The sequence below is a fragment of the Ursus arctos genome, unplaced genomic scaffold, assembly GCF_023065955.2.
Source record: "Ursus arctos isolate Adak ecotype North America unplaced genomic scaffold, UrsArc2.0 scaffold_7, whole genome shotgun sequence".
Classification (NCBI taxonomy): Eukaryota; Metazoa; Chordata; class Mammalia; order Carnivora; family Ursidae; genus Ursus; species Ursus arctos.
In genome coordinates this window covers 51196076-51211573 of record NW_026623089.1, presented here as the reverse complement: position 1 = coordinate 51211573, position 15498 = coordinate 51196076, and the positions used below count along the sequence as shown (strand labels likewise).

The 15498-nt window shown below is 38.0% G+C and overlaps 1 protein-coding gene across 7 annotated transcripts in view; it reads right to left on the bottom strand.

The window, feature by feature from the left end:
- The window catches only part of USP54 (ubiquitin specific peptidase 54), a 141388-nt gene extending 127947 nt beyond the window's left edge, over nucleotides 1-13441 (bottom strand). For 3 of the 7 annotated variants that reach the window (XM_044386163.3, XM_057308783.1, XM_048219243.2), the window contains exon 1: nucleotides 11486-13441. The gene's annotated coding sequence lies outside the window, so the exon portion shown is untranslated. Of the gene's footprint in view, nucleotides 1-11131; nucleotides 11250-11485 lie in introns of those variants that run through there. The other 4 variants (XM_057308782.1, XM_048219244.2, XM_048219242.2 and 1 more) reach the window with 2 other exon arrangements.
- Between the last annotated feature and the right edge of the window lie 2057 nt (nucleotides 13442-15498).

The following is a 15498-nucleotide window of genomic DNA, read 5'->3' as shown; positions in this document are numbered from 1 at the left end:
AGCCGAGATGCCCTTCAACAGATGACTGGATTAAGAAGTTGTGGTCCATATATACAATGGAATATTACTCAGCTATCAGAAAGAACGAGTTCTCAACATTTGCTACAACATGGACAGCACTGGAGGAGATAATGCTAAGTGAAATAAGTCAAGCAGAGAAAGACAACTATCATATGATTTCTCTCATCTATGGAACATAAGAACTAGGATGATCAGTAGGGGAAGAAAGGGATAAAGAAAGGGGGGATAATCAGAAGGGGGAATGAAACATGAGAGACTATGGACTATGAGAAACAAACTGAGGACTTCAGAGGGGAGGGGGGTGGGGGAATGGGATAGACCGGTGATGGGTAGTAAGGAGGGCACGTGTTGCATGGTGCACTGGGTGTTATACACAACTAATGAATCATCGAGCCTTACATCGGAAACCGGGGATGTACTGTATGGTGACTAACATAATATAATAAAAAATCATTAAAAAAAAAAAAAAAGCCAAAAAGCAGAAACAACCCAAAAGTCTATCAGCTAATGAACAAATAAATAAAATGTGTTATATACAGACAATAGAATAAGGAATATTTTTCAGGCATAAAAAGGAATAAAATACTGATACATGCCACAACATGGATGAACCTTGAAAATACGCTGAGTTGAAGGAGCTAGTCACAGAAAACACCACATTATGATATTTTATGATTTCATTTGTAGGTAATGTTCAGAATGGGTAAATCTATAGAGATAGAAGTAAATTAGTAGTTGCCAAGGGCTAGAGTTGTGGGTAGAAATGGAGAGTGATTGCTAGTGGGTATATGGCTTCTTTTTGGGATGACAAAAATGTAATGAAATTGGGGCGCTTAGGTGGCTCAGTCAGCTAAGCTTCCGCTTTCAGCTCAGGTCATGATCCTAGGGTCCTGGGATCAATCCCGCATAGAGCTCCCTGCTTAGCAGGGAGCCTGCTTCTCCCTTTCCCTCTGCCTCTCCCCCTGCTTATGCTCTCTCTCTGTCAAATAAATAAATAAAATGTTTTTTAAAAAATGTAATGAAATCGATCTCAGTGACAGCTGTACAACTCTACAAACACACTAAAAACTTTTAAAGTGTGCATATTAAAATGTGAATTACACAGTATGTGAATTATATCTCAATAAAACTGCTATTTTAAAAATAGGTATTTAGTAACTATTGAAAAAGAAATAAAAAAGATGAAATCACCATGAAATAAGAACTTCAAATTGATTTTTTAAAGGGAGTTATTTCTTTTCATAAGTTTTTAGAGTAGGCATAGGAAAGACAACTGTAAATCAGACTTCTATACTCTGCCCAGTTAACATTATGGCCAGAATTGTATTCATACAGATTTACTCAAAATAATTTGCAATGTGAAAATTTGTGGTTTAAACATTGGTCAAAACATGAATAGTGTAGGGGCGCCTGGGTGGCTCAGTTGTTAAGCGTCTGCCTTCGGCCCAGGGCGTCATCCCGGCGTTCTGGGATGGAGCCCCACATCAGGCTCCACCGCTGGGGAGCCTGCTTCTTCCTCTACCACTTCCCCTGCTTGTGTTCCCTCTCTCGCTGGCTGTCTCTCTCTCTCTCTCTGTCAAATAAATAAATAAAATCTTTAAAAAAAATTAAAAAAAAAAACATGAATAGTGTAAATGTGTATTTTCAATATCCCCAGTAAATACTCTAAAACTCAGAGGTGTCTAAAACTTACCTTTTAATTACAACGTTTCCTACTACAATTCTGTAAAATAACTAGAAGTTTCCTTAGAACTGGCAGGCCCCAAGACTAAAATGATACTGCCTCTCTCTCTCGGGTTCCCCAACATCGAAGGAACACATGATGGGAATTCCCAATTCTCACAAACACCTTTCTGGTCTTCAATGACCACGAGTAAAGATAAATAAAGGCTGAAAGAAATGGCACCATACAGCTATGACTGGGGTCAACATTCAGGACACGATACACCACCAAAGGAAGTGGATCTGCACAGAGAAACAACGGCTGAGTCCAGGTCAGAAATGAGATAATGGCACAAAATAAGGAGAAAGTTCTGTTTCTATAGATAATGGATTTTTCTACAAACCTGGCTATGAAACTACTGTATTGTCTAAAAGATATCTATTCAGAAATTTCTTCTCAGGAGAAAGAAAAATTTTTTCTTCTAGGAATTTCAAATAAGTCATTGAATGCCTGCTGGCTTTATATTAAAAATCTACCTTTCATCTCACAGAAAAAAATGAACCTATACACAGGGTCAAAATAAGACTAACAGGGGATGCCTGAGTGGCTCAGTCGGTTGAGCATCTGCCTTTGGCTTGGGTCATGATCCCAGGACCTCATGATCCCAGGGTCCTGGGATCGAGCCCCACATCAGGCTCCCTGATTGGTGGGAAGCCTGCTTATCCCTCTCCCACTCCCCCTGCTTGTGTTCCCTCTCTCTGTCAAATAAATAAATCTTAAAAAAAAAAAAAAAAGACCAACAAAAATATATTCCACAAGAGTCCACTATAGTCTTAGCCTCAGCTTCTGTTTTCATTTTAAAACTCAAATGCTATCTGAAAAAATGTGCTTTTGTAGAAACATTGTAGAACATGTTTCTTGCTTTCAACATGGTACAGGCAGGTACCACTAAGAGAAAGTATTTAAGGAGCACCTGGCTGGCTCAGTCAGTAGAGCATCTGACTACTGATCTCAGGGTCAGGAGCTCAAGCCCACACTGGGGATGGAGACTACTTTTTTTAAAAAAAGTGCTTAAATATTGAAACATGGATTTCAGAAAAGTTCATTCATTGCACACTAACAACAGGACTATTGGCTTTTTTCTCAAAAGCCACTTGTCTATAAAGAACATTTATATAGCCAAACTGAAAAAATAAGAAAAACTCTGAAAGAGCAACAGAAGACTAAAAACGTTTTTGTATATACTACAATCATACAAATATTTATGTATGTGTCTGATATAAATGAGAATGAGAGAGAGAGAGAGAGAGAGAGAGAGTTCACATATTTACTATACAGCACTGTCCCCAAAACAAAAAATTTGGATAGCCGTTTCTACAGATGTACTCCCTAGGAGAAAAAGACTGAAAAGTGAACCTCAAAGTGAATTCTATTTTCCCACTAGTTCTCATTAAACATAAAAAAGGTGTCCATATTTTTCATATCAATAAACCAACTTAAAATTTTAGTGAAGATATGATCAGGCTGGTGACGGGCTCAACATTAACCTGGACATTAGAATCCATTTTCAGTATTTCTTCTGGGAGCAATACTGTTTTTCTAGCAGCTAAATATTCCTTTTAGCACTTCTTATTATTTTCCCAACCCCATATCCATATACCATTCCTACTCAATCAATACTCAGCAATTTCTTTTATGTCTGGAAAATTCCTCAACACTCACAGCTCCCAGAATGTTATCCTTGTCAGCCTCTGCCGTCCCTTACCGTTTAGTTGATGCCTTTCACTTGAAAGCACATCCAAACCCAAACAGGACATGGAATTTATCAGCAGCTATCAGCAATGGAAAGGGTCTGGAATGGGGTGGGGAATTACATGTGTGACCAGCAGTTCATGGATTTTCTCTACCTTCTATATTTAGCCATTTTGACACAATCTTCAGGGCAGACATCTTGGTATTCTCTTCAGTGCTGTCAACGGCACTTTATGTACTGATGGACATGTTCCATATCTGCACTATCCAATATAGTAGCCACATGTGGATATATGGCTAGTACTACTGAGGAAATGAATTCTTACCCTTATTTAATTTTAATAGCCACATGTGGCTAATGGCCTCCATATTGAACGGCAAAGCTAATTTCTGCAGAAACTCAAGCTATTGCTCTGGATGCCAACCCCTTGGCTACTGACCAAATATCCAACCAGGATCTTGCCAGCCCTCTGTCCTAGAAGATGTTCCCTGTATGCCCCAGCTTGTTGAGAGGGTCCTACAGTGAATAAATGAATCATCTGGAACCACAAAGTGACTACCTGCCTAATTTTCTATAGTTCCTATCATCTCAACCCTGCTGCTTTGTCACAACTACTAAATTGGATTCTCTTGAACTTCAAGTTAGTACTATCCTTTAGATATTACCAATTAGATCATTGCTTCTCAGACTTTAAGGTGTATATGAATCACCTGGGGATCTTGTTAAAACATGGATTCTAATTCTATGTTTCTAACAGGTTTCTAAGTGGTCCTAACTCTAGGTTCTAGGTTCTCCTAACCCCTAATCTGAATGGATCCATACAACTGACAGTTCAGCAGCAAACATGAATTCAGACCTCTAGGTTATAGCATGTCTTCTCTTTCATCAAATATTTGCACCATGTAATGGAGCTGTATGGCAGTACGAATTTTTTAACCCAAGCTCTATGTCCAACATGGGGCTTGAATTCATGACCCCAAGATCAAGAGTCATATGCTTTACCAACTGAGCCAGCCAGGCACCCCTGGTAATAACAATTTTGAGCAGTACATGATGTTATTTGATATGGTATGCTACGGGTCTGAAAATTAATAATAATTACTATTTTTGAGCACCTTATTCTACAGAGGAGGCTATGGCTTAATGACCTAAATATCACAATGCTAATAACTGACAACTGGAATGGGAGCCAAGGTTTGTTAAATTCCAGTGCCTTTCTACTATGCCAACTTCTCTCAATGCTAATCTCAAGAATGTTCACATGTCAAGGTTTCTCTTCAGAAGAGAGCTATGAGGGGATGTTGCTCCTAAAGAATTATTTTTCCCCAAGCATAACAATAATAAAAAAAAGCAGTTTCTTCTAATTGTATGATTAAATATCAGATATAGATATTATTTATATATTTATATATTCTACTATGGATTTTCAACCTGGTTAATTTTATTCAGCTATCTTCTCCCCAACTTTAAATTCAACTCCATTAACTCAGATAGCACACCACAATACATAAGATAAAGAGTTTCTGAATTTTACAAATACCATTTGTACCCAGAAGTGGGCTTTTTTTCCCCATTGTTTTAATTCATAGTTTTAGTCACCAGACTTGGTTTAAAGAATTCTAACCCTCTCAGAATTTCCTAGTGTAAAGATAACTTCAAAACATTGCAGGGGTGCCTGGGTGGCACAGTGGTTAAGCGTCTGCCTTCGGCTCAGGGCGTGATCCCAGAGTCCTGGGATCGAGCCCCACATCAGGCTCCTCCGCTATGAGCCTGCTTCTTCCTCTCCCCCTCCCCCTGCTTGTGTTCCCTCTCTCGCTGGCTGTCTCTATTTCTGTCGAATAAATAAATAACATCTTTAAAAAAAAAAATTGCAATATCCCATTCTAGTGTTTTACCTACTGATGGTCAAGAGGTTTCCCATAAAAACAAACAGCAAACTAAAACAAAAAACAAAACAAAACAAAAAAACACTGCAAGCTATATGATAAAGGATTAATACTTTTCTGATAAAGAGCTTTAAAACATGTCAAAATAAGAAAAAAATTGCATATGCCAAAATGAAAACCGGCAAAGACATCAGCTGGAATATATGACTCTCTTGAAAATCCAAAAGAATCAAATGAAAAATGATTATAGTTAGTAAAAGCATTTTGTAAGGAAATCCAATTCAAGATCAACATAGTAGAATCAATAGTTTTACTATACGTCAGCAATAACCAATATTTTAAATCTCATAAGGTAAAAGATCCCAATTGCCACAACAACTTTAAATAACTATAAAATACCTAAAAATTAGACATGTACAATATCAATATGAAGAAAACTATAAACTTTTCTGAAAGATTTTTTTTAACTTGAATAAAGAGAATATCCTGTTTCTAAATGGGAAGTCTCAACATTGTAAAGATATAAATTGTCCTATAAAGTAAATAATCTATTTCAATTAATCCCAATTACAATCCCAACAGAATTTTTGTTTGTAATGAAATCTGAAAGGCTAATTCTGAAAGAAAAAGTCTCTTCATACATATATTCTAAGACTGAGAGGGGACAAGTCCTTCAAACATACTGTAAATCAGATAATTAAAACTGGGTGGTACTGGGGTGCCTGGCTGGCTCAGTCATTGGAGCATGCAACTCTATCTGATCTCAGAGTTGTGGGTTCAAGCCCTACATTCATTGGGTGTAGAGATTATTTTTAAAAAATCTTAAAAGAAGATGGGACTATATGAATATAAAAAGTTTAGTACATCAATAGACTGTAGATAATGCAACACATTAGAGAAAATATGTGCTATTTATATATAAAAATACAGATTTGCATCCACATACATATAAAGAGTTCTTGTTAATCAACAGGTAAAAGAAAAAGCTTCAAACAAGCCAAAGAATAGAATAAGAAATTTCACAGAAGGAAATATAATAGCCAATAAAGAAATTAAAAGATGCTCAAACTCACAAGTAATCTGAAAACTGCAAATTAAAACAAAAATTTTCTGCCCACCATATTGGTAAAAATGTACAAGATTGATAATACCAAGTGTTGGCAAGTAGGTAAGGATATAGGTGCTTTCATAAACTGCTGGTGGAATGCATAATAGTACACAGACTATTTGAAGGGCAGATTGGCAATATCTTTGAAAATATATATATATTTCAAGCAACAATTCTAGACATTACTCTAGAGGTATTCTAGAACATTTACACAAGACACAAGAATAAGAGACGTTCGGGGTGGGGCACCTGGGTGGCACAGCGGTTAAGCATCTGCCTTCGGCTCAGGGCGTGATCCCGGCGTTATGGGATCGAGCCCCACATCAGGCTCCTCTGCTATGAGCCTGCTTCTTCCTCTCCCACTCCCCCTGCTTGTGTTCCCTCTCTCGCTGGCTGTCTCTATCTCTGTCGAATGAATAAATAAAATCTTTAAAAAAAAAAAAAAGAGAGATGTTCGGGGTGCCTGGGTGGCACAGCGGTTAAGCGTCTCAGGGCATGATCCCGGTGTTATGGGATCGAGCCCCACATCAGGCTCTTCCGCTATGAGCCTGCTTCTTCCTCTCCCACTCCCCCTGCTTGTGTTCCCTCTCTCGCTGGCTGTCTCTATCTCTGTCGAATAAATAAATAAAATCTTAAAAAAAAAAAAAAGAATAAGGGATGTTCATTTTAGTTAGTAAATGCAAAAATCTTGGATAACTTAAATGTCCATCAATAAAAGAATGATTAAATAAATTACAGGAATTCAAATGAAATATAATCAGTGTGTATTGACAGGATGAGATCTCACAGGCACACAGCTAAGTTAAAAAAAAAAAGAGCTGCAGAAAAAATGTATTATTATTCATAAAAAGCTATAGATAAATTATAAATGGCATAGAAAAATCACTGGAAGAAAATCCACCAAATAGAATATTCTGGAAGGAGATTCTTCGCTTCTTAGCCTCTACATAAATTTTTTTAATGTATTATCTTTTCTCTTTAAGTATACAATTTAAATATTTATAAAAATTGGGGCATCTGCTGGCTTAGTTGGTAAGAGCATAAAACTCGATCTTGGGGTTGTAGGTTTGAGTCCCACGTTGGGTGTAGAGATTACTTAACAAAATTTTTTTTTAAGTGTTTTGGGGTACCTGGCTGACTCAGTAGAGCAGGCACCTTTGATCTTGGGGTTGTAAATTCAAGCCCAACGTTGGGTGCAGAGATTAGTTAAAAATAAAATCTTTAAAAAAAATGTTCTTAAGTGTTTTAAAGAAGACATAAATGGTGAAGTCAAGAAAGAAAAATAAATATGGAAAAATGTTCAACTTCACAGGCAATCAAAGAAATGGAAATTTAAAATTAGATATCACTTTTCACCTATCATGTAAACTGTTTTTACTTTGTTCAATGTCTATTATTGCTGATACAAGTGCTGAGAAATTAATACTTTTTCCCACTCTCATCCAGGGAGGAGTATAAATGAATAGAACCTTTCCAGAGGGTATGTGTGTCAAAGTAGAAGAAAAGGTCTTCAGGCTCTCCTATGGAGATTGAGAGTTAAAGAATACTTTTAGACCATTATCCACTTTACATATCGTCAACTACTCTTTCAGTTTTCAGTCTTTCTGGGATAGAAGTTCCATGCTCTGCCCTCAAGGTTCTTCCTCTCATCTCACTCTCTTACTCTAAACTTTTCTTAGAAAAATGTCTCAATGCCTCAAAAATAAGTCACATGAAAAACATGCACTCAGCTCACTCAGTTAAAAGATACTAGAAAACATGGAGTCTCATTCATAGCCACATGCTATTTCAGCCTATAGATGAAGGACTGCTGCATTTATTCTAAGTAAAAGTAGGAAGTATAAGTACAGTATAAGGGAAACAGTAATCAGTTTATACTCCATCTATCAATAGCCTCCTGACAACACTGGTTTCCCGAAATTAGCTGAGAGTTTCTATAATCCATGTATAGCAATTATTAAATATAATTTGGCAATGTGGTACAGTAAAAGAAACACTTAATTGGAAATCAGGACACCTGGGACACTGCAGCTGTGTGACTTTGGCAAGTCATTGAAAAGTTCCTCTAGGCTTTAGTTTCCTTAATATGAAAGGAAATGGATTGGACTCATCCACCTCTAAGCATTAAACCTAGACCTAAGTATCAACAATGATGGTATCTATCATTCTCACTTAGATTTCTAAAGAAACCAGGGACTAAGATATAAAATTTGAATTTCAACCAGGAAATCAGATTTTGAACTTTAGAATATAGATTTTTAGAAGTCTGAATGCAAATATATAAATATATGTGATATGTATATACATTTTTTTGATACAAAAAACTCAGCAATATAAAAAAATGTTTGACTAAATCTCTTAAAGTCTGTTGCAATAACATTTGTCCTACACTGCATTTGAATATAGATAACCATTTCTATTATTAAAATTATCACTTTCTAGAAGACTGCAAATGTTAACAATTGCTTGTTACAACTATTTTCCCAAGCATAGCTCCCTATACAATTATATACAACATGAATATGGCAATTTACTCAATTCTCTGTACAACAATACAAATCTCATATTTAGTGTCATGTTAATATTCAAATTAGTTCCCATATATAGTACAAATATGTGAGGGAGAAAGACATGAACAAAGACAAAGAGATTGAATTCTGGTCTTCTAGCCAATTCCACCCTCAATCTCTGGCCCCCCATCCCAAAGTACCCTCCTTGCAAAAGAAAAGAATCTTGCTCAGGTTTTTCCAATCACATATATTTCCAACTCCAATCCCTAATCTGCCATTTACTAGCTCTATGATCTTTAGCAACTTCCTTAATTTTTTAAGCTTCCATTTTCTTGTCTAAAATTGAAGTACTAGTACCAGCTGAAGAGCAGAGTGTTATAAAGATAAAATGAGATAATGTGCCTGGCACATTAATAATCACTCAACAAATGTTAGTTATTATGCTTATTATTGACTTAAGAACATACAGTGGTATTTATTTTAAAAGAGTATAAAAGAAGACTTAAATTATGAACTGACCTGTGAATTTTCTCAAGCTTTCATTATAACTTTTCTCTTCTGAGAAACATAATACATGTTCTACTTATGCAGCACAGTTTAGAATTTGCTTAATGTTTGTAATTTTTTAAATTATTTCTTCCCTTTTAGTCTTGTCAACTAGGTAAACTCTTGAGGGCCAGAACCTTGTTTCATAAGCTTGGTTTCATTTATTATGCTTATTACATTGTAATTATTTCTTTCTCTGTAACTCTCCCTTCCTAGATTCTGAGCATTGCAAAGCAGAGAGCAAAGCTTACTTGTATTTGTATCCTGAAGGCTTAGTAATCACACAAAATAGGTCTCAATAAATGTTTGCTGAATGGGTAAATGAATGAATGAATCTCCTCCCCTCCCCAATGCCTAACACAGTACTCTATACATAATAGGAACTCAGTAAAGTTCCGTAATTGATTCATGCCGAAATTTTTTGGAACCAACCACATAAAGCTGTATCTTGCCCCAGAAAAACACTTCTACTTTAACGTTTATCTCCTAATATTACAAATTAAAAGTTTTAGTCTAACACATATCAAATAAATAGGTTCAGTGACTAACCACATCAAGACTAGTACCAGAAGGATTTAACTGCCATTATTCTAATTAATGAATTTGTGAACCTCAACATGGAAAAACCCAGTTACATAATCAAGAGAGGTTATCCCCTGCAAATTTATACCTACAAAAGATAGTGAGAAAAATTATCAGAAAGTTTGTATCTGTAGACTGAAATGGGTAAATTATTTTTATGCCTGAATTAAAGCCATTGTGTCCCCTTGAAATAAGAGTTCAAGAGCAAAGTGGTCCAAACCCGTCTCCCAAAAAACAATCTCAAGACTCAGAAACTAAATATTTTGCCCTCTCCTTGATTTTAACTCCCGAGAGATTCCTTTTATTCCCAGATTAGCAGATACTCAAACTTGTTCCGTTTCCTTTAAAAACAAAAACAAAAAAACAAAAAACAAAAAACTTCATTTCTTAAAAGGCAAATAACCTGATGCACACATTGGGAATACTAAGTTTTATATTCAACTTAACTAAAACTATCCCTAGTGTTCAGCTTGCTGCTGTTGCAACAGAAACACTTTCCTTAGTTTTTAAATTACATTCGTGGAAGGCTTAAGTGTCGTACTGCACATTCTTCTACTCTATCAGCTAAACTGGTTTTACACTGCATATGTAATTTCATAAGTACACCGTAAAGAAATTCTATACTTGAATGAATCTGGGAAGAAACGTGATCTCAGCACACACACCCCTTTTTCCAACTCAATACGCTCCAGAGGAAGCACATCTTAGTTTTTTTCCTCAAGAATTTCTCTCCCGCCCCCACCCCACACTTTACAGCAGCAATCATTCATTATTCCACTCACAGTCTCTCCGCAGAAAGAACCTTACCAACTAATACTAGTTCACCAGGACCCTACTTCCACATCTCATAGCCCGTGGGGAATTTCTTTGGAAGGGGCGGGAGGTGGTGGAGGTCCCGGACGCCACCATTCCCGCCTCGCCATTTAGGACCCAGGTCCTGGCGCGCAGTCCTAGACCAGCGTCCGGCGGACCCCCAGAAGCTGCGAAGGGTCCGACACCGGCCCTCCATCCCCCCAGTGCAAGACAAACCGGGCCCAACCTCCGTGCTCCCGTTCAACATACCCTCTTCTTCGCGATACCCCATTTCTTCCCACTTATTCCTCGATGTAGTCAGGTCCCTTTATCCAGTTCTGAGTCCGCGTAACCCTCTTCCTGCCAATGCACACACCCTCCACGCTCCGGCCCCTGCCCCTTGAACCCTACTACACCCGGGTCCCTCCCACTGGACCTCACGGCAGCTCTAGCCCTCCCTGAGTGTCCTAGTGCAAACCAGCGTCAGGTCCCCGTACCCACTGGACCTAGGTTCTCCCTCACACGTCACACATGGGCCCACTCCTCCCTACCTACCCCCCAACCAGAGATACCCCCTGTACCCCGTTACCTCCGACCCCGCCCCCCTGAGGGTGTCGCACTCACAGCTCCTGCCGCCGCATCCTTAACCGCCGCGGCTGCTATAGCTACAGGGAGCCAAGGCAACCAGCTCTCGCGACACTTTCCTCAGCTAACGGCGAGAACAGCCGAGAAGAGCTTCTCGCAAGAAAGTAAACGAGTCAGGCTCGAGAAGGCTAAGTATATCTCGCGATAGTAGTGTGTAAAATGGCGGCAGGCAAGCGTTTTAGGGGTGGCTTGGAAAGGTCTAGTGGTGGGAAGGAAGACTCTGGAGCGAAAGAGTCGGAAAACTATTGCCGGGAGGACGGGCTGAGCTGGGAGAAGTTAGTATGGCGAGCCCTACACTGGACTAACTTTAGGGATGTGGCCTCCAAGTTCCTCGAAGAGTAGTGTCGCCTTTAGTTGAAGTCCCTTTTTCTTGGCATTTTCCTTAGGCATTCGGAGTGGTTAGAGATGGAGCGAGCAAGCCAGAAATTGACCTTACCATCCCCTCAAAACCTTCAAGAAGTTTTCATCCATTCTCACGCTAGTTTGCAAATGGTATTTGGTTTCACAGAAATATTTGTTTATTCACGGATTCCCCACCCCTATCAGTTCGCCAGACCAAAATAGGAAATAAAAGGTTTAAAAAAAAATCGAACATAAGCACAGGTGTTTGGCCTTGGATGCGGGAAGTGGACTGCATTGGTATATGTTTTGAACTTTGCGCTTGCTGCTTGCAGCTCTGTGGACACATCCTTAATTCCTGACTTTCAGTTGTAGGGCTTTTTCTCTGCTCTCGGACAACTGTAAATGCAGACTGAATAGCATCTGGATCAGAAGATGGATTTAAAGAACGTTGGTGAGGCTGGTCCGAAGGTAGTGAATTATTTCAGTTGATTTTTCACAGTTCCGTGTTCTACTCTTTCCCCATCCTCACTACTGCACTTGACTTAAAAACAAAACAAGAAGAAACGTTGGTGAACAAGGAAGAGTGAAACAGGAACAAGTAAGAGAATAGAATAAGTGGGAAATTCACATTCTTCCCTCAAAGCCCCTGAATAGTTCTCATAGTCTAGACCAATACTGTCCAATAGAAATATATTGTGAGTTGCATTATGCAACTTAAAATTTCTAGTGGCAACATTTTCAAAAAGTAAGAAATATGAAATTAATTTTAGTAATTTAACCTAGCATTCAAAATATTTCAACATGTAATCAATATTTTAAATTTTAAATTTTTTTAAAAATATTTAAAATTATTGAGATATTTTAGTTTTTTCATATTAAGTCTTCAAAATCTAGGGTTTATATTTACAGAGCATCTCAATTTGAACTAGACACATTTCAAGAGCTCAATAACTACATGTGACTAGTGATTAGTACTGGAAAGGAAAGCTCTAGACCATGGACTAGAGAATACCCTACCTGGGTAACTTTATGGGGATGGTATTATGGGCATTGTGTTTTATGTAGAAGAAATTCTTGAAGTGCTAACTCAAATGATTGCAGAAGATAGGCAAGGAACAATAAAAGATGGACCTACTGTAAAACAATAGGTAGTAGTGGGGACTAAGACTCATTGGAGAGTACAAGCTCCTATCTAAAGGGTAGCTCCCTTGAGCTCCTGAGTTTTGAAACACAATGATGACAAAGATAAAAATAAAATAAAGTGATGACAAATAAAATATCTGTGAGCAGTATAAACAGCTAGATCTGCTGCCAATATGTGGCCTCTGTGAACTGTGGTATTCAAATGTATGAAACATTTTTGAAGAAAAGATTTTTTAACAGAATAGTGTCCAGGCAAAGACATAGCAAAGCTTGAGGATTCCACTGGCTGGATCCTGTGCACGTGTGCACTTTAATACATTAAACCACCATTGAGGGGGAATGAGGTAATTGGGTGATGGGCATTAATGGGGACACTTGAAGTAATGAGTCATTAAATTCTACCTCTGAAACTAATAATACAGTATGTGTTAATTAAATTGAATTTAAATAAAAAATTTTTTAAAGGAAAGAAAAAGAAAACCACCATTGCAACCTCTGATAATAATCTGACTTACAAGTAGAATTCTCAGGGCGCCTGGGTGGCTCAGTCAGTTAAGCGTCTGCCTTCGGCTCAGGTCATGATCCTGGGGTCCTGGGATCCAGCCCCACGTCGGGCCCCCTGCTTAGCAGGGAGTCTGCTTCTCCCTCTCCCTCTGCCTGCTGCTCCCCCGCTTGTACTCTCTCTCTCTCTCTGTCAAATAAATAAATAAATAAATAAATAAATAAATAATTGTAAAAAAAAATAAAACAAGTAGACTTCTCTACTGAGAAGGTAATTTCACAAGAAACCTGAGCTCCCTGTAAAATTAATAAGCTTGTGTCATAATTTTTTTGTTATATTTAAGATTTCAGACATTCTGAGCTTGGAAAAATTAAGTTTCTAGGTTCCCAGAGCTGTTAACTAGCAGACCTTGGACTTTTTTTTTTACCCCAATTTTAAGGATAGGCATTTAATAGTTATTTTATGGTTGACTGTGAAATCTCTATGTTACGTGAAAGTTGTTATGTGTCTTTGTACAGCTGCTGCCTGACATAATACCTGGTATACAATAGGCACTCAATAAACATTTGTTAAAGGAATATAGTCCTGGGAGTGAGGACAAAAAAAAAAAGGGAATATAGTCATTAACTTTGGGGAAAGGATCACAAATTTTTAAACGTGAGAATCTGATGAAAACTATGAACCATTATCCAGATCCTGTTGATGCCCTACCCATATTCCCTCAGCCCACTGCACGGCTTACTACAGCTTTGGTAGACAGTACAAGTCCATAGCTTCCTACCTCAGACACATGAGTATTTCTTTGCCTGGAAGAACCAGCAGAGTTAACATTCCCAGTAGCAATATGCAACCAATGAAAGATGGAATTTTGTGGCTAAATACTACAGTTCCTCACCCTCTCAGTGGGGCAATTCTGAGGTCTATTCTAAAGGAGTGTTTCCGAAAATCTACTGACACATATGAATTGCCTGGAGAGATCAAAGACACAGATTCTTCAGTTTGCATTTTAACCAATCTTGCAGGAAATAATAATGCTGCCAGTCCATGGACCACACTTTGAATAGCATTTTTTTCAGACAGTACCAAATGGGATTCAACTCCAGTTGCCCAAAGCACCTTTACTGGCTTTCTTCTCACTCCCTTACACTGTTTGGATTTCTGGGATCACCATCCAACTTTCTGGGATTACTTACATCCGAATCTTTGTCTCAGGGTCTATTTGGGGAGAAATCCAACCTATGGCAACACTCTCCTTAGAAAAATACACACTGAAGGATCTCTAGAAAAAAGGGGGGAATATTACTCAGCCATCAAAAAGGATGAAATCTTGCCATTTGCAACAACATGGATAGAACTATAGGTATTATGCTAAGTAAAATAAATCAGAGAAAGACAAATATATGATTTCACGTACGTAGAATTTAAGAAACAAAACATGAACATAGGGGAAGGGAAGGAAAAACAAAGTAACATAAAAACAGAGAGGGAGGCAAATCATAAGAGACTCTTGGCTATAGGGAACAAACTGAGGGTTGCAGAAGAGGAGGTGAGTGAGGGGATAGGATACTGGGTGATGGGCATTAAGGAGGGCACTTGAGTATCAATGAGCACTGGGTGTTATATGCAACTGATGAATCACTAAATTCTACCTCTGAAACTAATAATACACTGTATGTTAACTAAATTGAATTTTAAAAATAATAATAAATTTTTTAATTTAAAATTTGCACGTGCAGGGTGCCTCGTTGACTCAGTCAGTTAAGCATCCAACTCTTGGTTTTGGCTCGAGTCATGGTCTCAGGGTCAAGAGATGGAGCCCCACATTGGGCTCCATGCTTAGCAGAGAGTCTGCTTGAGAGTCTCTCTCTCCCTCTGCTCTTCCCCTCACTTGCACTTTCTCTCTCTCTCTCTCTCAAATAAGTAAATCTTTTTAAAAACTGAAATAAGAGTTGTGTGTACTACATTAAAATGTATATAGTATAAGCATTGTAACATTTAGTGCAAA